Source organism: Perognathus longimembris, chromosome 20 (genome assembly GCF_023159225.1).
Source record: "Perognathus longimembris pacificus isolate PPM17 chromosome 20, ASM2315922v1, whole genome shotgun sequence".
Classification (NCBI taxonomy): Eukaryota; Metazoa; Chordata; class Mammalia; order Rodentia; family Heteromyidae; genus Perognathus; species Perognathus longimembris.
Genome location: NC_063180.1, coordinates 1,161,234 through 1,188,442, shown reverse-complemented (window position 1 = coordinate 1,188,442; position 27,209 = coordinate 1,161,234). Strand labels below are relative to the sequence as shown.

Sequence of the window (27,209 nt, the reverse complement as noted above, 5' to 3'; positions counted from 1 at the left end):
TTAACCCAGCTTGGTGGCCAGCTCTTTAGGCTTCTCCTTTTGTTTTGTTTTGGATTTTTTTTGCCAGTCCTGGGGCATGGACCCTGAGCACTGTCCCTGGCTTCTTTTTGCTCAAGTCTAGCACTCTACCACTTGAGCCACAACGCCACTTCTGGCTTTTTCTATATATGAGGTGCTGAGGAATCGAACCCAGGGCTTCATGTATACGAGGTGAGCACTTTACCACTAGGCCATATTCCCAGCCAACCTCCCCCTTTTCCACCTTGGCAATTAGAACCACAGATTTTGGACCCAGGACACTGCCTCCCCAGTGATGACGGATCTCATCATATCTTTCATTGTAACTGGTCCTGGTAGCCTCCACCAGCTGAGCCAGAGATCCTTTGTCTTCCCACTTAGAGTGAAGGCAACACTGGTGCGTGTCTTCTGGTGGATGAGGCACCCCAGCCTGGGCCTCCCCTTGATGCAGAAGAGAATGCCCATCTTGCAGCACACGGCAGACATGGATACAACCAGTTCAGTGCAGTCCATGTAATGTGCCATCACCGTGAGCAGAGCCTTCTTTTTCTCCCCCAACATGTTAACCAAGCCTGCTTGAAGGGATGAAGGTCTCTTTGTGGGGACCAGCAGCTTTTTCCTCAGCTTGGGTCAACAGTCTCTGCTTCTTCTGCTGCTTTTTCTCTGTCCTGTACTTGTGGGCTACCTGAAATATCTGTGTAGCTGTCTGGAGGTCCAAGGCCTGGGTAAACTGGTTAATTGCATGAGGCATTTTCAGCTGCTTATGGAGGATCACCCTTTGCCATTGCAGCTGGATCTACCAAGGCCATTTGACAAGATGGGTGAGCCCCCCCCCCCCATTATTTTATTTTTTGCCAATCTGGGGCTTGAACTCAGGGCCTGGGCATTGCCCTTGAGCTTCTACTGCTCAAGGCTGGCCCTCTACTACTTGAGCCACAGCACTACTTCTGGCTGTTTCTGTTTATGTGGTACTGAGGAATTGAACTCAGTGCTTCATGCATACTAGGCAAGCACTCTATCACTAAGCCACTCTCCTAGCCATGTCCCAGTCTCTGGAATGCTGGGATTCCAGATATGCATCACTGTTTCCAGCTCATGGTTTTTTTTTTGTGTGTGTGTTTTTGTTTATTTGTTTATTTGTTTTTCTTGTGTGTGTTGTTGTTGTTGTAGCAAGATTTTGTTTTTTGTATGATAGTGGAAAAAGAGAAAACATTTCCAGCTCCCCATACAAAAAAAGGGATTTTTTTTCTTTTTATTTACTTATTTATTTACTGAAAACAAATTTTTTGACAAGGTGTTGTGCAAAAAGGTACAGTTACATAGTAGGGCAGTGTGTACATTTCTTGTGATATCTTACGCCCTGTTTTTCTATCTCTTCTCTAGGTCAGGTAGACATATATACAATATACATTGTATCAAAAACCTATACAGTAGCCACGTGGCCACGCCCAAGAAAGTTCACCTAGGGCTTTAAATGTAATGTCAATATTAGACCATATTTCGACAGTAGTCTTAGATGAACATACATACATAGATTTTGGGCTATTGTATTCCCCTGAGAGGTCAATTTTTGCACTTTATATGTTGAGTAATTGTTTGGTTTTAGTTACATACTGTTGGGTTGCTGCCCCAATCCTGTGGGGAATACTATTTGACTAGCAGTTTTTGGTTTCACAGACTTGGTCTCTACTGTCTTTCCGTCTCCCTTTGTTAACAGTCATATGTCAGGGAGATCATTCCCCTTTGTTTTCTGTGTTCTAGGCTTGTCTCACTCAACATTATTTGTTCGAGTTCTGACCATTTCCCTGCGAATAACAATATTTCACCATTCCAAATCGCTATGTAGTATTCCATTGTGTATAAGTACCATATTTTTTGGATCCATTCATCTGTGGAGGGGCATCTGGGTGGTTTCCATATTTTGGCTATTGTGAATTGTGCCGCAATAAACATGGAAGTACAAATGTCTTTTTGAAAACTTGGGGTTTGCTGTTTAGGATAGATGCCTAGGAGTGGTAAGGCTGGGTCATAGGGTAGGTCTATATTGAGATTTTTGAGAAACCTCCATACTGTTCTCCAAAGTGGTTGTACTAATTTGCACTCCCACCAACAATGGAGAAGGGTTCCTCTTTCCCCACACCCCCTCCAGCATTCGTTGTTGCCTGAGTTCAGAGTATAGGCCATTCTAACTGGGGTGAGGTGGTATCTCAGGGTTGTTTTTATTTGCATATCCTTTACTAGCAGGGATGTTGAGCATTTCCGCATGTGTTTCTTTGCCATTTTTATATCTTCTCTTGTAAAGTCGTCTCTTTAGCTCCTTTGCCCATTTCCTAATAGGTTTATTGGGCTTGGGGGGGGCTTAGGTTTTTGAGTTCTGTGTAGATGATAGATATCAGGTCTTTGTCTGTTGCTGTGCTGGTAAATATCCTTTCCCATATCATTGGCTGTCTTTCTATTTTGGTGGCTATGACCTTAGCTGTGCAGAAACTTTTTAATTTGTAGTAGTCCCATTTGTTGAGTCTTTCCCCTATTTGTTGTGCCCCTGGGACTCTATTCAGGAAGTTCCTTCCTGTGCCTATAAGTTCTAGTGTCTTCCCTACTCTGTCCTTCAGTAGTTTCAAGGATTCAGGTCTGATATTGAGGTCCTTGATCCATTTTGAGTTGATCTTGGTGCATGGTGATAGGCTTGGGTCTACTTTGAGTTTTCTGCATATGGCTGCCCAGTTCTCCCAGCACCAGTATTGAAGAGGCTATGTTTATTCCATTGTATGTCTTTAGCTCCTTTGTCGAATATCAGTTGGCTGTAAGAGTGCAGTTTTATTTCTGGGTCTTCAATTCTAATCCATTGGTCTTCCGATTTGTTTTTATAACAATACCATGCTGTTTTTGTTATGATGGCCTTGTAGTAGAGCTTGAAGGCTGGTATTGTGTTACCTCCTGCACTGCTTTTTTTGCCTAGATTTGCTTTGGCAATTCTAGGTTTTTTGCTGTTGCATATGAATTTATGGATTGGTTTCTCTATTTCAGTGAAGAATGTGACTGGGATTTTGATAGGTATTGCATTGAATTTGCATAACAATTTGGGCAATATGGCCATTTTCACTATATTGATTCTGCCTACCCATGAGCATGGGAGGTCTTTCCATCTCCTTGTGTCTTCTTTGATTTCCCTTATTAGATTTTTATAGTTTTCATTAAATATGTCCGTCACGTCCTTCGTTAGGATGATCACTAGGTACTTTATTTTTTTGGCTACTGTAAATGGAATTGTTTCCATAATTTCCTTTTCTGTTTGTATATTGCTGGTGTACAGAAAAGCTGCTGACTTTTGTGGATTGATTTTGTATCCTGCTACTTTGCCAAATTGGTTTATTAAGTGTAGGAGTTTGGGAACTGAGTTTTTTGGGTCCTTCAAATATAAGATCATGTCGTCTGCGAATAGGGATAACTTGATTTCTTCCTTGCCGATGTGGATCCCTTTGATGTCCTCCTCTTGCCTTATTGCTATGGCTAGGTATTCCAGCACTATGTTGAAAATAAGTGGGGAGAGTGGGCATCCTTGTCTTGTTCCTGAGTTTAGGGGGAATGATTTAAGTTTCTCTCCATTTAATATGATGTTAGCAGTTGGTCTGTTGTATATGGCTTTTATTGTTTTGATGAATGTTCCATCTATTCCTGTTCTCTCCAAAGCTTTTAATAGGTATGGATGTTGTATTTTGTCAAAGGCTTTTTGGGCATTGACTGAGATAACAATGTAATTCTTAATTTTAGATCTGTTTATGTGGTGAATTACGTTGATTGATTTACGGATGTTGAACCATCCTTGTGACTGTGGGATGAAGCCTATTTGGTCATGACGTATGATTTTCTTGATCAGTTTCTGGATCCTGTTAGCTAATATTTTATTGCGGAGCTTTGCCTTTGTGTTCATTAGTGTTATTGGTCTGTTGTTCTCTTTTTTGGGGGGGGGTCTTTGCATGGTTTGGGAATGAGTATGATATTAGCTTCGTAGAATGAGTTTGGGATTTCTCCTTCTGTTTCTATTTCGCGGAAGAGTTTGAGGAGTATTGGTATTAGCTCCTCACTAAAGGTTTTGTAGAATTCATTGGTGAATCCATCAGGGCCTGGGCTTTTCTTTGTTGGGAGGTTCTTGATTACCTCCTGTATCTCACTGTAAGTTACTGGTTTATTTAGTTGGTTTATTTCTTCTTGGTTCAGTTTGGGCAGTTTGTACTTCTCTAAGAATTGATCCATTTCTGTAAAATTATTGTTTTTTACTGAGTAGAGGTTTTGGAAATAGCTCCTTATGATTGTTTGAATATCGTGTGTACTTGTTGTAATTTTTCCAGTGGAGTCCTTGATTTTACGTATATGAGTCTCTTCTTTTTTTTGTAAGTCTTGCAAGGGGTCTGTCAATTTTGTTTATTTTCTCAAAGAACCAGCTTTTAGTCTTATTTATTTGTTGAATGGTCTTTCTATTTTCAATCAGATTTATCTTTTCTTTAATCATGGTGATCTCTCCCCTCCTAGTCGTTTTAGATTCTGTAATTTCTTATTTCTCCAGTTGTTTTAGTTTCATCATGAGGTTATTCACCGGCTCTGCTTCCATTCTTTTAATGTGAGTGCTGAGGGCAATGATCTTGCCCCTCAGTACTGCCTTAGCTGTGTCCCATAGGTTCCTTTGTGATGTGTTTTCATTGTCATTGTGGCTTATGAATTCGTTGATTTCATCGTTAATTTGGTCTGTGGCCCAAGTGTTGAATAGCAGTGTGGGGTTTAGCCTCCAAGAGTGTGTATAGTCTCTGTGGTATCCTTTGTTGTTGAGGGTTACCTTTAATCCACTGTGATTAGATATAATACATGGGATGACGTCAATACTTTTGTATTTGCTGAGGTTCTTTGTGTGGGCTATGACATGGTCTATTTTGGAATATGATCCATGTGCTGCTGAAAAGAAGGTGTATTTGGTCTCTGTAGTGTGGAAGATTCTGTATAGGTCTGTCAGATCCATTTGGGATATGGTGTTACTTAGGTCCTCAGCTCCCTTGCTAATCCTCTGGGTGTTGGATCTGTCTCTTGGAGAGAGTGGGGTATTAAGGTCACCCACTATGATTGTGTTTGCGTCTATCTTGTTCTGTAATTCTGTGAGAATTTGCTTGACATATGTAGGGCCTCTTTTGTTTGGTGAGTATACATTTGTCACCGTGATATCTTGATTCTGGATTTTTCCTTGTATTAAAATGTAGTGTCTTTCTTTGTCTTTTTGAGTTGATTTTAATGAAAAGTCCAGCTTGTCTGAGATCAGGCTGGTTACACCTGCCATTTTGGTAGGTGCATTTGCTTGGTAGATCTTGCTCCATCTTTTCATTCAGAGCTTGTTTTTGTCTCTTGCTGTAAGGTGGGTCTCTTGTAGGCAACAGATGTCAACTTTTTGTTTTTGGATCCATCCTGCCAATCTGCTCCTCTTTATCAGAGAGTTTAAACCATTTATATTTAAAGAGATCAAGGATAAGGGTGTTTTTTTCTCCTTCCATTTTCTTGTTGGGCTGTTTTTTCCTCTTTTTTTTTCTTGTCTTTAGTGAGCTGTTCTTTCTGTTGGACTTTGGCTATTGTAGTTTCTTACTGATTCTGTCTGTGTGTCTTATACGATCTCTGTTGGGTGGGGCTCCCCTCTTAGTATTCGCTGTAGGGCTGGTTTTTTATTCACATACTCCTTTCGCTCCTCTTTGGTGTGGAAAGATCTGGTTTTCCCTTCGAATGTGAACTCCAATTTCGCTGGATATTTGATCCGAGGTTGCATATTGTTAACCTGAAGTACTTGGATGGTGTTCTTCCACTCACTTCGTGCTCGATAAGTTTGTGTGGATAGATCAGCTGTTATTCAAATCCTCTTCCCATTGTAGAAAGTTTCTTTCTTCGCTTTGGCTGAATTCAGAATTTTCTCTTTAATCTTGAGGTCTGAAGTCTTGAATATTATGTGCCTTGGGGTGGCTTTTCTGGGGTCTAGCCTGCCAGGTGTCCTATAGGGTTCGGTTACCTGGATGGGGTCCCCTGTGAGATTGGGGAAGTTTTCTGCAATAACTTTATTGAGAACATGATTAAGCCCTCTGTTCTGATATTCGGCTCCTTCTTCTATTCCAATTATGCGCAGATTATATCTCTTGTCTTTGTCCATTAGTTCCTGGATTAGTCTGCCCTGAAGCTTCAACTTTTCTTGGAGTGTGGTCATTTTCTGGTTGTTGTCAGCTGCTTCATCGTCCAGGCGAGAGATTCTGGATTCCATAGGGTCCACTCTTTGTGTTATGGTTTCAATTGCCGAGTTTATGGATGTCAGAGAACTATTTATGGTTGTCATATCATCTCTGATCGTGGAAATTTCTTCCTTTAAAGAGTTGTATTTTAAATCTATTTTTTCATGCATTTCAATTCTCAGGCTGTGAAGATTTTCTTTAAAGAAGGCTTGCATTGTATCCATTTTTGCTTCCATTTCTTTAAAGGAGGCTTGCATTGTATCCATTTTTGCTTCCATTTCTTTCTTGGCTTCCTGGGTGTCTTTCAAGATTTCTGCTCTAAAGTCCTAGAATTGTTTTCTGATTTCATTCCTGACACTTTCAATCATTCCTGTTAACATGGCCTCATTTGCTTTTTTATTCTCCATCTCCTCTTCAGTAGTGCTGCTTTTTGGAGCTGGCGAGTTGGCTTGCTCTGTGATGAACTGTGTTATGTTTCTTTGTGATTTGAGCATCTGGAGATCTGAGGATAGCTTCTCAGGTTTGGTTTGTAGCTCTGCCCTCCCTCCTGTGTAGGCTCATCTACCAGAGCAGGTGCTTCCACTTTTGCTCTGCCCACCTGTGGGAGGTACGCCTACCAGAGTGGGCGCTGTCGCTGGGGACCCAGCCCACCTGTGCGCTGTGCACCCGCTACAACAGGCGCTGGCGCTGTGGCCCCATCCACTTTAGGGGGGTACGCCTCCCAGAGTGAGCCCCGGGTTGTTGGGTTGTGTTTGCGCCCTCCCACGAGTCCGTTGGAGGGGGGTGGTATGAGTGGAGCCCAGTGGGATCAACTGTCTGGGCGTGGGTTAGCACCCTCAGACCTTGCCTCCGCTGCGAGGGGGGGACGTGATCAGGCCCAGGTGTCCTTGCTGTGCCGGTATTGCCACCAGCGCCTGTGATTTGAGTTGTAAGAGTCCTCGAGGTCCAGGCGCCTCGGGTGGGGCTTGCATTGCCGGCCATCCCCCGGCCCCTGTTGGGAAGGGGGCAGGGCCGATTTGGCCAGATCTGGATCCTGTGTTGCCTTGGGGCTTCTCCGCCCTTCCCCTGCTAAACTGACTTCCCAGCATCTGATGGAAACTTCCCGCCTGATTTGGGGGTTTCTTTGTTCCCTCGGGGTGGGGAGGGGTAGGGAGGGAGATCTAGCTTCTTTGTAGGGCTTGGGTCTCTGATAGCTGGTCTTCCGTTGGGTGAGGGGGTAATGGGGGACTCACTGATCCTGTGTGTGTGTGTCCTGCGCAGTTGTTGGTCATTCAGTGGGTGGCGAAGTGTTGTGGTGGCATCCCCGGTTCCCTCCTTCTGCTGCTCTGGGTTCCCCAGCTGCCATTCGTCTGAACCCGGTGTGGATCCAAACTTCTCGTCCCTGCCATCGTGTCTTGGCCCGCACCCTCCCTAGTGACCATGGGGTCTCCCGCTATCTGAATTCTCTGCTCCCAGCAGCCTGTCTGCTGATCGCTGGGTTCCCCTTTCCCAGCCTGGCCCTGTTCGGGCCAGGGTCGGCTGGTGGGAGGAGGGTGCCCCAGAGATTCTCTGGCTCCATGTAGGTTTTCGGATCTTCTTTTTTATTCCTTTTTGTTTTCCTGCGTATCTACACTGCTTCTGGCTGCTGGTTTTGCTGGGTTCATGATGGGGTGTTGGGTGTTGGAGTTCCCAGCTCGCTATTCAGTTGGAGCGAGTAGGGGTGCCTCCCTACCGTGTCGGCGCCATCTTTCTCCTCTATTCTGATATTTTTGAAACAATGGATGGATAAATGATTGAGATGTAGTTTGATTTTTTTTTAAACACTTCCCATTTTCTATCTTTGTCAGTATTGATTTTCAGAAGAGAAGAAAATATGCTTAAGGAAATGCTTAAGGATATAAATTACATATTCTGAGTTACCAGGATATTGTTACAAGGAGGAGAGAAATAGTTCAATATCCTCATTTCCTATTTGCTATCTTACCACTCCTATTGTATCATACTACTTCCTATAAAGCTGGAATTACATTAATTTGGGAAGTGGCCCAAGTGTTTTGCATGTGCATGATTAACATTTCAAATAATAATGGTATCTCATTTTGTAACTCATCACTCAATGGCTTCTTCTTACATGCAGTGACCTACATTCTGAGGAAGGCTCAGGTCCCCCTGGCCTGGGAAATAAGGACAAGTGAGCCATGGCCTCCTGTCTGCATATGAAATAAAGGTCCATTAAGCTCATCAAATCATGAGCAGTCTTTATTTTAATACTCTTATGGTACCCTGGCATTTAAGTCACCTTTTTTTAAAGTTGACATTTACCTCACATTGAAATTAATGAACATTCAGGGACAGTTCAACAAATGCAAGAATCCCTTGAAAATAGAAAGCATTTTAAAGTCCAGAAAGGGGTTACATTATTTTTGGCATGGAAAGCCTGAGTTATAAAGCCTAGTTCAATCAAATGAGTGGCAACTAATCACAGTATCATTGTTGGTTGGTTAACTTGAGCTAGGAGTTGTGTCCCTTTGTAATATTTTAAAACTCAGGGCTGGAAATATGGCTTAGTAGTAGAGTAGTAGAGTAGTAGAGTGCTTTCCTTGCATGCATGAAGCTCTGGGTTTGATTCCTCAGTTCCACATAAACAGAAAAAACCTGAAATGGCACTGTAGCTCAAGTGGTAGAGTGCTCACCTTAAGCAAAAAGAAAGCCAGGCACAGTTCTTAGGCCCAGAGTACAAGCCCCATGACTGGCAAAATATATATATATATATATATATATATATATATATATATATATATATATATAGAGAGAGAGAGAGAGAGAGAGAGAGAGAGAGAGAGAGAGAGAGACAGAGACAGAGAGACAGAGAGACAGAGAGAGACTCATGGGATTAGTAATAAGTCCAAACTAAGTGGCATAATCTATCTCATATTCTCAGAATATATAACATGTAAAATAGAAGACAATATTTAAAGTAGAACTATTACTATAATTGAAATAGTTTATAAGAAAAAATCTAGGCTGGTCAATATTAACAATAATGCAATTCAATTTATAAATGGCCTTATATTTTCCTTTTATCTCCTTCCCTTCCTTTCCTCCTTCAGTACTTCCTTCCTTTTTTTTTATTTTAAAATTTTGGTAGTACTTTGGTTTGAACTCAGGGCCTGACCTTGTGCTCTATTACTAGAGACATGATCCCACCCTTTTATACATTAGTAATTTTTTTCTGTTATTACCTATATCTCTCCTGTTAGTTGGGCTTTTATGAATAAACCAATGTATCTACCATGTTTATTTGCCTAGGCTATTTTTCAATTGTAATCTTTCCAATCTCTGCCTTCTGAGAAGTGGGGATGTGACTTTACATTTTCTGCAAATTTTAACATCAACCACTTTGCTTCATTTTGGGCCTAATAACAATGTAGGAAGGTAGTCAAGTAAGATGATTTTTTACATTCATTAGCAGTCCTGTAACAAAATACCATAAACTATCTAGCTACCCCTTCTCCTCCCCCCTCCCCCATCCCTGGGTCACAGTAACTGAGAAAATCAACTTAATGAAGTAAAACTGTGTTTGGGCTCACACTTGTAAAGGTTTCTGTCCGTGGTCAGTTGACTCAATCACAGTGGAAAAACAAAATAACAGTAGAAGTGTGTGGAAGAGGAGTGCTCATCTCCTGGTCTCTAGGAAGCAAAGAAAGGGAGAGAGAGGAAGGTGCAGGGGACAAAATATACTCTTCAAATTCATGTTCTAATGACCAGCTTTCTACAACTAGGCCCTGCCTGTGAATAGCCCATTAATGGTTAACTTATCCTCGAGTTAATATGTTGATGAGATCAGAGCCTTCATGATGCAATCTGAGTGGTTCCATCTCTGAATACTGCCACCCTGGGTGTCAAGCCTTTGGTAAGTGAGTCTATAAGGGAAACATTAGCCACTGGCAGTTTAAGATGAATGAATATTTGTTGAACACAGTACTAACCCTGGGCAACTCCCAATCAGGACAATCTCAGACAAGTTTAGGACATGCTTCATGATTTACAAATGATTATTTTCCAATGTATTCTTCCATGGTGGTGGAAAGATCATGGTAGATCTCAGTACTATCTTGCGTAAAGCCATTAATTCCAATAATAATCACCCTGCTCTCTTGACTTAATCATTTTGGAAGGCTAGGATCCCAATAAAGGAATCCGGGAGAGATAAATTCAGGGCACAATGATATCTATTTCAGTTTAAATGTGAAGAAACTGAGGACTATTAACTACTGTGGGGTTACAGTGAGAAGGTTTAAGAGTTTCATGGTAGTCTTGCATTCTTTGATGAAACAGAAGAGTGGAAACATGTCTTGAACATTTTCCTCTTTATGTAGTTCTTTCAGTTTGTAACCCACCCTGAGCTTTTTTTTTTTTTTCATCTGCTGGAGATATTTAACAAGTTAGGAGGCCAGATGGACTTGTTCAGTACATGCATTTAAAATCCAATTTGATGTCTTTAGATAATTCCCTTTACTTAGGCCTGGATTCCAAAAAGAGTGAGTGCTGGAGAAACATGCCACCTCAAAATATGTCAGTTTGGCTTAAAGATTCTTTCTTTATAGTGGCTAAAAATAGGTACAGCAGGTGCAAAAAGGTTGCACCAGTGTATGTGGAAGATGTCCTTTTCATGCCAGAAACATTTGGGGAACAATCTTACCATCAAGATAATTTGGATGTAGAAATATTTAATTACATTAGTACATGCTGCATGTATGTGTGGAAAATCACAAAATACATGCTTGTTTATGTTCATCAAAAGTAAAATAGAAGAGTAAGGGAGTGCATTGAGACTGGAAAAGTTCTGTGCAAGCATATTTTGTTTAAAAAGAAATTTGTATTTCCTTGAACTTTCCTACAGGTGTTAATAGTCCCTTTGCCACAGGTATCTGAGGAAAGTACTTAGGTTTTAATACTTTCAAAGGACTTTCCTTTGGTAGGTTTATTTGTCACTTAAAAACATATAGTAATTTTCCCAGCTATGTCCTTTGCCATGCAGAAGCTCTGCAGTTAGATGCAATCCCGTTTGTCCAACCTTTCTTTGATTTGTTGTGTTTTGGGGCCTTTATTAAGAAAGTTTTGACCTGTGCCAAGAAGCCAAATGTTTCTCTTATTCCTTCTCACAATGTTTTCAGGGTATCTGATTTTACCTCAAGGTCTTCGATCCATTTGGAATTGAATCTAGTGAAGTGTGGCATATATGGATCTAGTTTTAGTTTGTTACAGGTGTTGAACCAGTTTTCCCAGCACCATTTGTTGAAGATGCTGTCTTTTTCCATCCATTTTTAGCTCCTTTATCAAAGATTAAGTGGCCACAGGTCTGTGAGTTCATTTCTGGGTCTTCAGTTCTGTTCCATTGGTCCTCAGGCCTGTTTTTGTCCCAATACCAAGCTGTTTTTATTACTGTAGCTTTGTAATACAGCTTGAAGTTTGGTATTGAAATTCCTCCAGCACGGTTATTCCTGTTAAGGATTGGTTTTGCTATTTGGGGTCTCCTATTATTCCATATGATTTTTTGGATTGCTTCCTCTATTTCATTAATGAATGGTATTGTGATATTGATGGGTATTACATTGAATTTGTTGATAGCCTTTGGCAATATTGCCAACTTCAAGTTGGCAACAAGTGGAAACAAGTAGTTTATCATTGTTGTTGTTATTTCCAACATACCATGCGAAATTATGCCCTTTTTCTTTTGTCTTTCTTTCCTGTGGTTTTACCCCTGATGTCATTGTAACTGATTTTGGTACCCTAAATATTGTATATACATGTATTGAAATTAGGGAAGGGAAAAGAAATACCAAACTAGAGAGAAAAAGGATAAAAAGACAAACCAGTGCAATAGCAATACTCACAAAACTATATGGTGTATAACTCATGGTGGGGGGAGGGAAATGTGGGAGGGGAAGGTGGTGTTGCGGAGATAAGAGGTAACAAGTTGGATAAGAAATGTACTCACTGCCTTACATATGAAAGTGTAACCTCTCTGTACACCAGTTTGACAATAAAGAAATGAAAAAAAAGAAAAAAAAAACAGAGCAAGTAAGCATGCCTCTTTACACATGATAGCCTATCTCCTGGATAGTTTGTTATGTCAGTAACATTCTCAGGCCCAGCTGAAAACCTTCCAGGAGACTGGTGGAAAACATTCGTCCTCTAGAGCGCCGTGAGTGTTAGACCAATCACTCTGAACCACCTGATAATAAGCAACACTGCAATGTCCAGACAGCAGGGAATGTGGAGGAACAGACTCTCAGTGAGTATCCATGGCAGGCGAAACAGCCTGAGTAGGCACACCCACCCTGCCTTCCTCCTTAAAGAGCTCTTAGCTTCCAAGTACAAGTTATGTGAGATACTATCTATGCACACAAGAATATAAACATGGTGACATTTCCCTTCTCTTCCAAAGATGCACACTTATGAAAACCCTAACTGTGTCTTTGATCCTCTGTTCATTCATTAGTTGCCGAAGTTTCTAATGACAGAGTCAGGTAACACTTCTAAGTAGTTATACTTAAACTCTTGACCATAGAGAAGGTGTTTCTTATCGATTTAGGAATTGAGTTGACTTCTTCTATTTCCCCCTTGCCTCCAAATTATCCTTTCTAACAAGTGGCATCAACTTTATTTGCAAATGAAAAAGGGAAACCACCACAAAGGGAATGTATTTTAAAGATAGGTTTCGTGAGAGACTCTCCCCTCTGCCTGCTGTACCATATCACTACAGAAGAAAACTCATGATCCTTTTGTTCAAAACAGAGCAGGGCCCAAGTCCAAACTGATGAGACAGAACTTAATCCTCATAGCTGTCAGAATCACAAACAGAAAAAGTGAATGCTAATGACAGGAAAGCAAACAAGTTTATTGTGCAAAGGTCACTGGTGAGAGGACTGCTCTATCCACCTTTGAAGACCAGGGAAGAATTATGTGGAGACCTTACACCTTATCTGTTTTTCTCAAAAATATTAAAATGCACAACTTAACACATCAGGCTTTTGCACTGGAAAGAAATAGCATATCATTGTGTCTTACTCAACAAATATGACAACAGGTCCACATTTATTCTATTATATTTTAAACATGCACTCAGATGCTTATGAATTTGTATATAAAATAAACATAAATACCATGAAACATAAGAAAGACTGGGGAAGTAATAAGGTACAGACTCATCAATGAGATACAAAATAAATGTCACACACTTCCTACTTTTGTTTTATGATTAGATTTTTTGTTGTTGTTTAATTTTTACTTATTTTCCTTAGGAGAACATTTTAAAGCACAGGCCAAAAAGGGCAGCGTTCAGTTCTAAATATTTCAGTGATGGAGAAGGTAACAAGTTTGACCAGAAATGTATTCACTACCTTATGTATGTAAATATAACCCCTAGGGAAAATAAAATAAAAATTTAAAAAGAAATTTAAAAGTTATGGAAAACTATGAAAAAGAAAAAAAGAAAATGTGAAGTCAGGTATAGTGGTTCACACCTGTAATCCTAACTATGCAGAAGGTGGATATTGGAAGGATCATCATTCAAAGACAGCCAAGGTCAGAGTTAGCAAGACTCAATCTTAACCACTAAATCAGATATGGCAGTACTGTGATTGCAGCTCTGCAAGAAACATAGATAGAAGGATCAAAATCCTGAGCAACCCAGGCAAAAGCCTAAAACATGCAAAATTCAAGTAGCAGAGTAGTTGTCTAAGAAGCACAAGGCCCTTATTTTATTTATTTATTTATTTATCTATTTATTTATTTGCCAGTCCTGGGTCTTGGATTCAGGGCTGGAGCATTGTCCCTGGATTGGTTTTTTTTTTTTTTCTTTTTCACTCAAGGCTAGCACGCTTCCACTTGAGCCACAGTACCACTTCTAGCCGTTTTCTATATATGTGGTGCTGGGGAATCGAACCCAGGGCTTCATGCATAGGAGTTAAGCACTCTTGCCACTAGGCCATATTCCCAGCCCCAAGGCCCTTATTTTAAACCTTAGTACCTCCTAAAACAAAACAAAATAAATATTAAACAATAATAAGTCAGAAAAAATGCTCTAACTGAATGCTGTTTTGCCTGATGCAATGAAAACGTAATTCTCTTGTGTGATCTCTTATTGGATCCAGAAACATATGTTTTAATATTTACTGTCACGAGTAATTTTAAAGAGCATAGAAGATGCAACAGGGATAAATTTAGGGACAGTTTGGATAAAAATATTGGAATAGGTATATTAGATTTAAAAATTGTGGTCAAATATTCAAGTCCTACAAAAAGCTAGCTAAAAGTTTTAAGAGAATGTGTTTATTAGCCTTATACTGCTGTGCCCAATTACTTGAAAAAGCTCCTGAAAGGAGGAAGGTTGCATTTAGTTCATGATTTTAGAGGTTTGGGTCTACCGTGGTGAGAAGGGTGGGAAAGTACAAGAGCAGCTCCCTTCATAGTTGTCAGGAAGCAGAAGGACAAAGCCTGTGGTAGCTGGCTTCCTTCTTTTTCCCTTAAATCCCATCTATAGCCCATGGCACGTGGGCCAGCACCACCCATTTTCAGAGCTGGCCTTCTCTCTTACCTAATCCCTTCTGTAAACACAGAGAGCCAGAGGCTTCCTTTACTAATCTCCTAAATACTTCTCAATCTAATCAAGTGGGAGATCAAGACTAACCATCACAGGTAGTATGTGTGTTGTTAGGACAATTCTTAATATATAAAAGCAGTATACATATTTGTTTAAAAAAACAAATACTTATGGTATTTAAACTTTAGTAGGGCTCTAGAGATCTGAATACAGTTTTGCCTTACCAGGAATGTAGTGAATCAGAGCAATTATCTTGAACATGGAGTATTATAGTAAGCAATAAAAGTCAGGACAAAATGCCCTTATTTAACATCACACACCTACTCCTAGAGATTTATTCTGAGGAAGCAGCCTGGCAAAGTGAAATAAATTGAATGTACATCGATTTTCCTGAGAGTATAACTTTAAAGGCAAAATTATCATGGGGAAAACATTTAAACCTATTATTCCATAAGTTAAGTCAATGTCTTATATTATCCAAAGTGGTATAATGTGATCATTAAAATGATAAATGCAAAACTTGAAAGTCAACATGAAAAATTCTAAGTTAAGAAAGATAATAAAAGAGCATAGTGTAGTATGCATATCTAAACTGTAAAAATGTACATATATAAGAATATAGATAAAATACTGAAAATGAATAATTAATATTGTGATTAAATTAAACAATACTAAAAAGTACTAAAACATATCCTCTTTCTACAATACATTTAGTTCTACTCATTGTTGAGCATGTTAGAGGAAAATGTAAGGATAATCTCACTACTCGGTAATAACTACTGGTTAATATTTGGTTACACACACATATCCCACACACATGCGTAGATAGTTTTGTTGAATACTCGGACATACTGCAAGTGTTTTCTCATATTTATGAAAGAGCTGTCGGTGTATTTATTCACCTGTTCGGTATTATCCAATGACTAGATGTCTGATAGTATTTCCTCAGCAGTGCTAATGAACACAGGAGTACACAATAGGAGTCCTATACCACTTAGATGTGGTCCTGCACAGGGCCACTCACAGGCATCTTCCTTCACCCTTGACTAATGCTCAGCACATCCACTTTTGTCACACAGAGACTGAGTGATCTGTCAAGTGATCTGCACAACATAACTAACAAAATGCTGAGCCATGATTAAAACTTGGTGAAAATGAAAACTCCATTCCTTTCCAGTCTGCAACTGGAGATCAAACAAGTGGGAAGAAGAGAAAAATGCTGAGAAATCATATCGTTGGGTTAAAGAAGCTATTTTTTCCCCATAAATCTGTATAAACATCTCTCTCAAAGCACTCTTGTCTTAGAAACATAACACAAATACTATAGATAGTTCAGTACACAGACTATAATCATATCTATGACATATAGTTTATAATATATATGCTATTACATGATTTAGTATATATAAAATATAATACATATATTTATAACATATAGTCTATAATATATATGCTATAACATGGTTTAGTATATATAAGATACAATACATATAATATAGTGTCATATGCATAGTGTATAGCTATATTATTGTGTAATATAAAATTAAAATCTCTAATATTTTAATTATAGTCTAGTGTATACTGTATACATATTATGAATGTGTGTTTTTTTTTTCAGTTGGGTTAAGTTTTGTTAACCCCACTGATGACTGAAAACATCATGAATTAAAAACACAATATGTCTGATCTTCTAAATGTCTAGCTGAGCATCATTCCACACTGTGAAGGTTGTGGCCCTGTGGGGATAAGAGGCAGAGCAGAAGCTCACTGAATCGAATTAGTTTCCACAAGGATCATCGTGACATACAGTGCCAGCTCAGAAGAACCCCAAATGCAACATATGATTTCTAGAGGATTTGTTTCACTTTGTATAATATCCTAAAATTGAAGGATCATAGCTGGACTCATCAAAAGGTAGGGACACTTTCTGTGTATATATGTATATATGTATATACATGTGTGTATATATATGTGTGTGTGTGTTATCTATGAATGTATTTTATGCATGCATATACACATACGTTTATATCCCCTAAAATACTAAAGAAAATAGTGGAATATTTACTTGTAATTAACTTCATTTTCTTCACTTTCAATAGTAATTCTGAACTCTTCTTCATATGCTCATCAGCCTTTACATTACTTCTAAGAAGAAATGGAGAAATATTCAAATAATATTAGGAAAGCAAAACAGAATTAAATAAGACCACAAAATAAATATTACCAGCAATGTCAATTATCATATTTTATAATTGCATATTATTCCTGAAACATATACAAAATGTATGTGCATAAATAAATTTTTCCTTTATTTGACTTAGAGTCAATTCATGTTATGATATTTACTATATATCATAATAGTTACCTATGAAGCATATATTTTACAATATATTAATGCAGGGATGTAGCATGCCAGGTTTTTTTAGTGTGTTTTATTTTGACAGTACTGGGGTTGGAACTCAGGGCCTGAGCACTGTCCCTGAGCTTCTTTTGCTCAAGGCTAGCACTATATCACTTGAGCCACAGTGCCACTTGTGGCTTTTTCTTTTTACATGGTGTTGTGGAATCAAATCCAGGGCTTCATGCATGCAAGGCAAGCACTCTACTGCTCAGCCACATTCCCAGCCCCAGGTAAATTTTTAAGATTTTATTGGATGCCGGTTTGTTTCCTATTGGATCCTTTACATGCACTCTTGCTAGGGTTTCAATATCATGTCTGTGTGTATTATTTATTATATTATCTTGCTTGTATTCTCACTTAGTCAATCAACTCTGCATTTTAGAAAATTAAATTACTTCCCATTTGTCACTTTCATTAATTATCCACATAAACATTCTCATAGCAAAATCTCTGTACATTTATTTGCATTTTTTGTGTATGAATTTTTAGATTCATGAGTTGAAGAAAATTGGTCATAGTAATGTTTATTCATTATTGGTATTTAACTCCCAGAAATTTTAAACATTTAACCCTTCACTAATTATTATGAAAGCACCTCTTTTTATGTAATCTTACAAAAATTGAATTTAATTTGAAAGATGATGTACCTAAATGGTGTTAATAACAATTGTAACACTTTTGAAGCTACCAATTTTCCTCCTGGTTTTTGTTAAGGCTATGTATTTTATGTGTATTAACATTTTACTTTAGCTTTAGTAAAATATGTGTTTATGGAAAGTATGTGTTCATAATAAAAATATTTAGGAATGTATGTATTATTCCTTAATATTGTAGTTCATGTGCTTTTATATTTGATTTTCATGTCATTAGCAAAAATATATTTAAAATAATTATGTCAATTTTTTTTCTTTATTCTCTTAAATTTATTTATTTAATTTTTTTCTTCTTTTTTTGTCAAACTGATGTACAGAGAGGATAAAGTTTCATACGTTAGGCCTCGGGTACATTTCTTGTACTTTTTGTTACCTCCTCCCTCATTCCCCCCTCGTACATCTGCCTTTCCCTCTTCCCCCATGACTTGTTCAGTTGGGTTTACACCAAATGGTTTTGCAAATATTGCTTTTGGAGTAGTTTGTCCTTTTATCCTTTCTCTCTCAATTTTGATATTCCCTTTCACTTCGCTAGTTCTAATACCAGTATATACAGTATCCAGTATTCTCAGATGAGATAGAGTGAAATTCAGGTACAACCACAGTAAGGGGATACACAAGGATCACCAACAATAGAAGATATGGTTTCACATGGCACGTTGAAAGGGATTAAAACAGTGATATAACATTCGTTTCCATAACATGGAGTTCATTAGACTTAGCATCATCTTATGTCTTCATAGAGGCATAGCTATTAGGCTCTTGTGATCCTCTGCTGTGAGTACCCTAGATCTGTGGTAATTAGTCCCTATGAGGGAGACCATAGAGTCCATGTTTCTTTGGGCCTGGCTCACTTCACTTAATTTTTTTCCAAGTCTTTCCATTTCCTTACGAATGGGGCAATGTCATTGTTTCTGATAGAGGCATAAAATTCCATTGTGTATATGTACCACATTTTCCTGATCTATTCGTCTAATGAGGGGCATCTGGGTTGGTTCCATATTTTAGCTATGACAAATTGTGCTGCAATGGACGTTGTTGTGCTGGTGGCCTTATTTTTATTTAAAACTTCTTTTCTTTTGTTAGTCCTGGGGCATGAATTGAAGGCCTGAGCACTGTCCCTGGCTTCTTTTTGCTCAAGGCTGGCACTCTGCCAACTTGAGCCACAGTGCCACTTCTGGACTTTTCTTTATATGTGGTGCTGAGGAATCGAACCTAGGGTTTCATGTATACAAGGCAAGCACTTTTGCCACTAGGCCATATTCCCATCCCTGCTGCTGGCTTTAGTGTGTTCTTGTTTGTGGTCTTTTGGGTACATGCCCAAAAGTGGGGTTGCTGGGTCATAGGGGAGCTCTATGTTTAACCTTCTGAGGAATCTCCATACCACTTTCCAGAGTGGCTGAACCAGTTTACATTCCCACCAACAATGAAGTATGGTTCCCTTTTGGCCACATCCCCCCCCACATTTGTTATTGTTAGTTTTCTTGATAAAGGGCATTCTTACTGGGGTGAGGTGGAATCTCAATGTTGTTTTGATTTCCATTTCTTTTAAAGCCAGTGATGTATAGCACTTATTCATATGGATCTTAAGCATTCTCATTTCCCCATTAGTGAAGTCTCTTTTTAAGTCTTTAACCCACTTATTGAGGGGGCTCTAGTTTCTTTGTGGTTGTGTTTTGGAGGAATTTGTTTTTTTTTGTTCTGCATATATTTTAGATATGAGGCCTTTTTCCATGGTATGGCTGGTAAAGATATTTTCTGAATCTGTGGGCTTTCTCTTTGTCTTGTAAGTTCTGTCCTTTTCCCTACAGAAGCTCTGCAGTTTATGCAGTCCCATTTGTCCATACTTTCCTTGGTTTGTAGAATTTCTGGGTCTTTGTTAAGGAAGTTTTGTCCTGTGCCAAGGAGCCCAAGTGTATCTCCTCTCCTTCTTTTAGGGTTTTCAGGGTATCGGTTTTAATTTTGAGGTCTTTGATCCATTTGGAATTGATTTTTATGCAGGGTTATATATAAGGATCTACTTTATTTTTTTGCAAATGTTTAACCAGTTTTTCCAGCACCATTTGTTAAAGTGGATATTTTTCTTTTTTTTTTCTTTTCTTTTTAATTTTTATTGTCAAAGTGATGTACAAAGAGGTATAGTTTCATACTTTACAAACTGTATACATTTCTTTTACTGTTTGTCACCTGCCCCTTATTCCCCACTCCCCCACCCCTTTACCTTCCCCCCCATGAGTTGTTCAGTTCATTTATACCAAACAGTTTTGCAAGTATCGCTTTTGTTGTCGTTTTTCTTTTTTACCCTGTGTCTCTCGATTTTGGTATTCCCTTTCAGTTTCCTAGTTCTAATACCAGTATGCACGGTTTCCAATGTACTCAGATAAGATACAGAGATAGTGCAGGTACATCACAGGAAGGGGATACAAGAAGATCATTAATAATAGAATCTCCAGTTACACATTGAACGTAGTTACAACAGTGATAAAACATTCGATTCCATAATTTGGAGTTCATTTCACTTAGCATCATCTTATGTGTTCATAAGGGTATAGCTATTGGGCTCCTGTGATTCTCTGCTGTGACTTGCCTAAACCTGTGCTAATTATTCCCTATGAGGAGCACCATAAAGTTCATGTTTCTTTGGGTCTGGCTCATTTCACTTAGTATAATTATTTCCAAGTCCTTCCATTTCCTTACAAATGGGGCAATGTCATTCTTTCTTATAGAGGCATAAAATTCCATTGTGTATACTTAATATATTTTCCTGATCCATTCATCTACTGAGGGGCATGTGGTTTGGTTCCACATTCGCTATCACAAATTGTGCTGTGATGAACACTGTTGTGTTGGTGGCTTTAGTGTGTTCTTGTTTGAGGTCTTTTGGGCAGATTCCCAAAAATGGGGCTGCTAGGTCAAAGGGGAGCTCTATGTTTAGCATTCTGAGGAATCTCCATACTGCCTGCCAGAGTGGCTGAGCCAGTTTACCTTCCCACCAACAATGAAGTAGGGTTCCCTTTTGGCCACATCCCCTCCAACATTTGTTGTTGTTAGTTATCTTGATATAGGACATTTTTACTGGGGTGAGATGGAATCTCAATGTTGTTTTGAATTGCATTTATTCTATGGCCAGGGATGTAGAGCACTTTTTCATATGTCTCTTGGCTCTCGGTGTCTTTAGGCCCCAGTTCTCTCCTGACCGGCAGGAGAGATGGGGAAGCACGCCCCAACCAGGCCGGGTCAAAAAAGGAGAAGGGTCGATGGACCTCCAGCACCCAGCCCCTTCACTGGAGGTCAATCAGACAAGTCCAGGAGAATGTCTTGTACAAGTCTTGCTTTATTGAAATAAGCTCCGCTCTTAAATAGGTCAGAGAGCAGCAGGAAGGGGAGGGGAGTACACGCACCTAAGTAAGGACTGTGAAGGGAGGCCTGAGCTGTCCCTCAACGGTGGTGGGCCGAGGGACCAATTCTTAGAGGCGGTCTAATTCTACATCAGTGCCCACAGTATCACCTCTGAGTTCATCACTAGGTGCCAGCTTAGCCACACTTGGTCCCAAGGCTGGGAGGCAGGGCCAGCTAAAACTGCCTTTCTGGGTTACAGCGTAATAGCTGCATGTGGCCCCACGTCTTGGAAACAGGCAGGGCCAGCTTGTTGCCTCTTTCTGATGTAACATGCCCTGGCATGTTCCACTTCTCCCCCTTTTTGTTTTATTAGTAGGTGGCTGCCCTATTCGAGAGTGTGCCTTTCTTAGGTCGTCCCCCTCTGAGGATCTTACCCGGCATTGACTACCACTCTAGATCTTCACGCAATCCTACCTGCAGGGCCTGCTAGCCCAGTAGAAGGATGTGGGGGGAGGAATTGACACTCAAGAGGAGGCCCTGTTATTTTTGCCTCATGCCTGTACATCCTGGTAGGGGTCATGGCCAACCTCATAGGGTTCCCAATCGGCTAAAAGCAGCATGTTCATGTCGGACCACCATTACCTGGATAGCTCTGGCTCATTTCTTAAGAAATTAGAGAAGTCTATTAACAATGCAAGGGCCAAATATAAACACAGGAATCTGCCGGGCTCGGGTCGCCTCCCCTGGCACGGGGGGGGGGGGGGGGGAGTCAGGCTCTACTCTACTCTAATCGCTCCCTTTCCCTCCCTCTCCCCTGGTCATCCGACCTGCAGGTAAGGCCAGAGTGGAGTGGGGGGCTCAGGAAAGACCTCAGGTGCACGCAGCCGTACCAGATTGCTTATCCTCCCTCCTTACCCTTGAAGAAAGCCAGAGACGCTTCAAGACCAAATCTGAATTAATAAGGGAGTGGCTAGCAGTTGATATAATAGGGGGTGACGAGAAAAGGGGGTGATCGGCCAAGAGCTGGCAATAGACTGGCAAGCTTGTCATAGGACCCCCTCATGAGCTAACGTCACTTGCTTAGCACCACCCCAGGGGGAAAGCCCGTGAGCATGGGGGGGTACATGGGCTGGCGAGAAAGTTGGGGGGCTGGTTGCAAAGCCAGTTCTTCTGGTTCCGGACCCAGAGAATTGTGGCGTGCTTCCGCTTTCCCCCAGGGCTGGGGGAAGGGCAGCGTCTCGGGAGCGTTCTCCTCTGCCCTTCCCCCTCAAGGCCAAAGCTGAACCCCAACAGGAATCATGGTAACCAAGGGGCCTGCAAGGGGGAGAAGGTAGGGGAGCCACCCACTTAGACCAGTCCATAAAAATTTGAAGTACAGTCCGTTTCAGCGTGGCTCAAGATAAATCAGAGAGAGTCCCCCTTCTCTGGGGGTGAGCAAGTCCAGGCCCCAGTGTTTCTGGAGGACCACGGCAGCCAAGGAGTTGAGTTGAGATTGGAGATCTAGGATCTTGCTAGCAACTTGATGTATATCATTAGTAGGCAGGTTATCGTAAACATGAAGCAAGTTACCAAGACCCCCAATGCCTGTTTCCACCCCAACAGCAATCCCTAAGCTCAGACAGTGGGGATAGGTAAATACTAATTATTGGGGACGACATCAACGTCCAGCAAAAGGGAAACAATAGTGCAAACTCCATACCAATTCTTTGACAATAATCTGTAGGCAGTATCGCCACAGAGAAACAACACTCCATTTGGGGGCGGGGGCATATAGATGTTGAGGTAGAGTCCAACAAAGCAAGTAACATTTAGTAGAGAAAGGGTAGGGGTGGATACCCCTGAACAGGGGTTAGGGCTGAGCAACTGGAAGGAAGGGAGGCTGGCTGACTCCGTTGTTGCCCACAATTGCTGATACACGCAGGCAAGTTTCAGAAATAATCCACCATGGTCTTTTCATTCCTGGAGAGAAACAAACAAGGAATCATACCTCAAGAAGGGGTGCTCTTGGGTAGTTTTCTTGTTAACAGTATTTTAGGTCTCTAGCTGGTACCCAAATTGGGCTTGGTTCCCCAATCGGGAAAATGCATCCAAAGGCCCTTCCCACAATAATAAGGGGGTCAGGACCTTGCCATGATACAGTAAGGTGGTCCTCCCACTGGACTAACACATTTAAATAAGGTGTCTGATTTGACCAATGTCTCTGAAAAGCGGTCAGAGATGGGTCTTTGGAAAAATTAAAGATATTTAATGTAAGCATGGCTGTCCTTAATTGGTTGTGGGGGTTGCTTCCCCTTTTTGTTTTATTAATTGGTCCTTTAGGGTCTTATTATGCCTCTCGATTATAGCTTGACCAATGACATTAGAGTTGGTAACAAATTGACAACATACAAACTATCAGAAAACAGGTTCATTGGTTTTTGAATATGGGTTACTGCCAGGGAAACTGCGTATAGCTCCTTAAACTGTGCAGACCCTGTAACTGGCTCAAGGTAGTGGGTGCCCTCTTCTCTATTGGCAGGGGAGTAGGTGGAGTATATCACCGCGGCAGATCTCACTTTTCCCCCATCAGTGAAAACATTTACAGCTTTAATAAGGGGTTTGGTAGAGAAAAGTATGGGGGGAGTCCACTGTAACCTTGAAAATGAGGTTACCCATTTTGAAGCACCATAATGGCAGTCCAACCTCCAAATGAAAACCTCTCAGGCATTAGACACCTGATTATGGTTTCTTTTGACCCTCTCAATATCTGACAGCCGGTAGGGAATAACTAACACATCAGGATCTCACCCATTATGTCTCAGGGAAGTATCCCTGCCCTTAATTACCAGGTCAGCTAGCTGTTCTAGGTGGGAGTATGCCCTGTGAGCCCCTCTTACCGATGCATGTACCCATTGGAGAGGCTCGCCCAACTGAGTAATGACGCTGAGCCTGGAAGGATCCAAAGACAAAGGGGGCATTGGGGCCTATAGAGAGCCAATTGTGCCATATTCAGGGCTGTCTGAATTTTTTGAAATATTACTTGATGTGATGGAGTCATTGTAATAATATTAGTGGGAGCTTTATCCCTTAAGGAGTCAAAGAGCGGAAGCAGTTCTTCTGTAAGCAGGTGAAGCCAAGGCCTTAACCAGTTAATCTCACCTAATAGTTTGTAACAACACCAAAGTATAGGTGCCATCAAATCAAATCATATCATATCATTTAACCTTACCGGCAGGTAGAAGAGAGCACAAATAAATAACAATCAAGTGGTCAAAGGATCCGGACAATGTAAAAGTCTCGGCTTCAGCGGATCAGAAGTGGCTGTGTCTTCCATCCTGAATCAGCAGGCCTCATTTGTCATGTGTGATGGAGGCAGGCAGGAGAGATGGGTTGGACACCTCCTGCTCGGTTGCCTGCAAATTTCTATACAGACTGGTTAAAGATATTGGTTTGGGAGGAGACTATGGAGGCAGCTTCACAGACCGCCACATTCCACTCAGCTAGCACACATGACCTGCATCCATAAAGCAAAATATCAATCCTGGATCAAGAAAATGGAGGTTAGTAGCCACATTTGCTCACTCATTCCAAAATGACTCTGGTCCCTTGATCCTATACAATTTATGAGAGCACAGGAGAGAAAAATGGAGAAATAAAATCTTAGTCTATATCAAAGAATTGTCAGGATCAGATGTACACTTGAATTTTAGCATAGATAGACATAAAAAATAACACACTGATTTTACATCATTATACTTATACCACATGCTGCATATTTGAACTTTTTGTAGTTTTTCTTAGACACATTTGCTTGTACCCAAACATGATCAGTTTGGGTTTAAAACCTGGGTTCTTTTTTTTTTTTTTTTCTTTTGGCTTAGATTCTGTGATGAGTCAGGATTGCCTCCAAGCTGTTTACTGTTACTCCACCCACAGTTTGCAAAGATCAGTTTAACACAAGACTTAAAAGCAAGTTAAAATAGTAGCCAAAAGAAAGTAATTTTGAAACGATGGTGCCAGTATTTACGTTTTACCAACAGACAGACAGACATACAGACAGTTGCGCACAAGCTTTGGGGCACACTTAGAAATAAATTTTTTTGAATTGTCCATGTAAGTTTTCTGGAATTCCACTGGCAATATGATATTATTTTGCCCATATTTTAGAACCATGTGGTCAGTTAGGAAACAAAAACTTTTCCTAAGAAACAAAATTTTTCACAGATTATCTGGCAAATGAAGAAGCCACATTTTGAGAAACCAGTTCAGCTCCAATGGGGGACTGAAGTAGCATGCTATGACCAGAAAAGGTCCAGGAGATGGAAGACAAGACATGAACAGAACACAGACACAATGGTGATGGAGCTGGTCAGAGCCTCAGCAGTGTCAGAGCAAGACACTTTCACCTTCCAGCATTTGAATTGTAAGGCACATTTGAATTGCAAGATACATTGAACTGTAAGGCCACAGTGCAGACTTAAGGGTGGGGGGCAGGGTTACCGGGAGCTGGAGTCTCCACATCCCTGCCCAGCCTCCAGGAATTCGGCACACCCATTACCTGGGGCATGGGTGGGAGGGGCTTGCTAAAACACCTTGTCCACCACAAGGTCAATGCTAGAGAAAACTTAGGATTTAGCCAACAACAAGCAGACTTCAACCGAACCTCCAAACTTAGCAAACATCAACAACAAGAAAAGAAAACCTTCAAAGTAGATGTTAAGCAAATAAGCACTTTTTCTCCTTGGCATCCAGGGGGCTGTCTCCCCTCCATCCAAGAAGCAGGAGGAATGAGAGTCTTAAAAGGGCCTTTAATGTCCCCAGGCATTGGGGGCCTGGGAAGAAACAGGCCTTGAGGGGGATAGGGTCAGGTAAACTCCGAGAGGGGGATCCTCTCCCAAGTTAATTTCTCTCCTGCTCACCACTTGTTCTACGCGGTCCCAAGCAGTGCAGCTGAAGAGATTAGCTTCGGCAAACCAAGGGGCAGCGTGCGTCCAGGTCTTCCAGTGCCTTTTGGCCTGGACGTCTGAGATGTCTAAACCCATGCTTTGAAGCATGAACCACTGCACCCTAAGTGCTGGATCATCATGCTGAGTTTGAGATTGCCCCATCTTTTCCAGGGATACCCTTATCTCTCCAAACACGCTTGACTTGGCTCTCCTATAGCTTCACTTTTAAAACTAAGCTTACTCGGCTCCATGTTGGGTGCCAGTTGTCAGGGTCTTTAGCCCCCAGAGCTCTCCTAACCTGTAGAAGAGATGGGGAAGCATGCCCCAACTGGGCCGGGTCAAGAAAGGAGAAGGGTCGACGGACTGCTCGCACCTAGCTCCCCATCACTGGAGGACAATCAGACCCATCTGGGTGAATGTCTTGAGCACTTCTCGCTTTATTGAAATAAGCTCCCCTCTTAAATAGGTCAGAGAGCAGCAGGAAGGGGAGGGGAGTACACGCACCTATCTAGGGACTGTGAAGGGAGGCCTGAGCTGTCCGTCAATGGTGGAGGGCCGAGGGACCAATTCTAAGAGGCGGCCTAATTCTACGTCACAGCCCACAGGACCACCTCTTAGTTCATCATCAGGCGCCATCTTAGCCACACATGGTACCAATGCTGGGAGGCGAGCCCAGCTAGAACCGCCTTTCTGGGTTCCATCGTAATAGCCGCACGTGGCCCCAGGGCTGGGAAACAGGCAGGGCAAGCTAGTTGCCTCTTTCTGATGTAACATGCCCTGGCATGTCCCACACTTGGCCATTCTCATTTCCTCATCAGAAAAGTCTATTTTTATGTCTTCGGCCCACTTGTTGAAGGGGCTATTGGTTCATAGCAGGTTTGTTTTGGAGGAATGTAATTTTATTAGTCTGCATATATTTCAGGTGTGAGGCCTTTGTCTGTTGTATGGCGGTAAAGATCTTTTCCCAATCTTTGGGCTTTCTGTTTATCTTGCAAGCTATGTCCTTTTCCCTGCAGAAGCTCTGCAGTGTGATGCAGT

General features: G+C 40.9%; 1 pseudogene; it reads right to left on the bottom strand.

The window, feature by feature from the left end:
- On the bottom strand, positions 1 to 26,333 carry LOC125338897 (annotated as a pseudogene).
- Between the last annotated feature and the right edge of the window lie 876 nt (positions 26,334 to 27,209).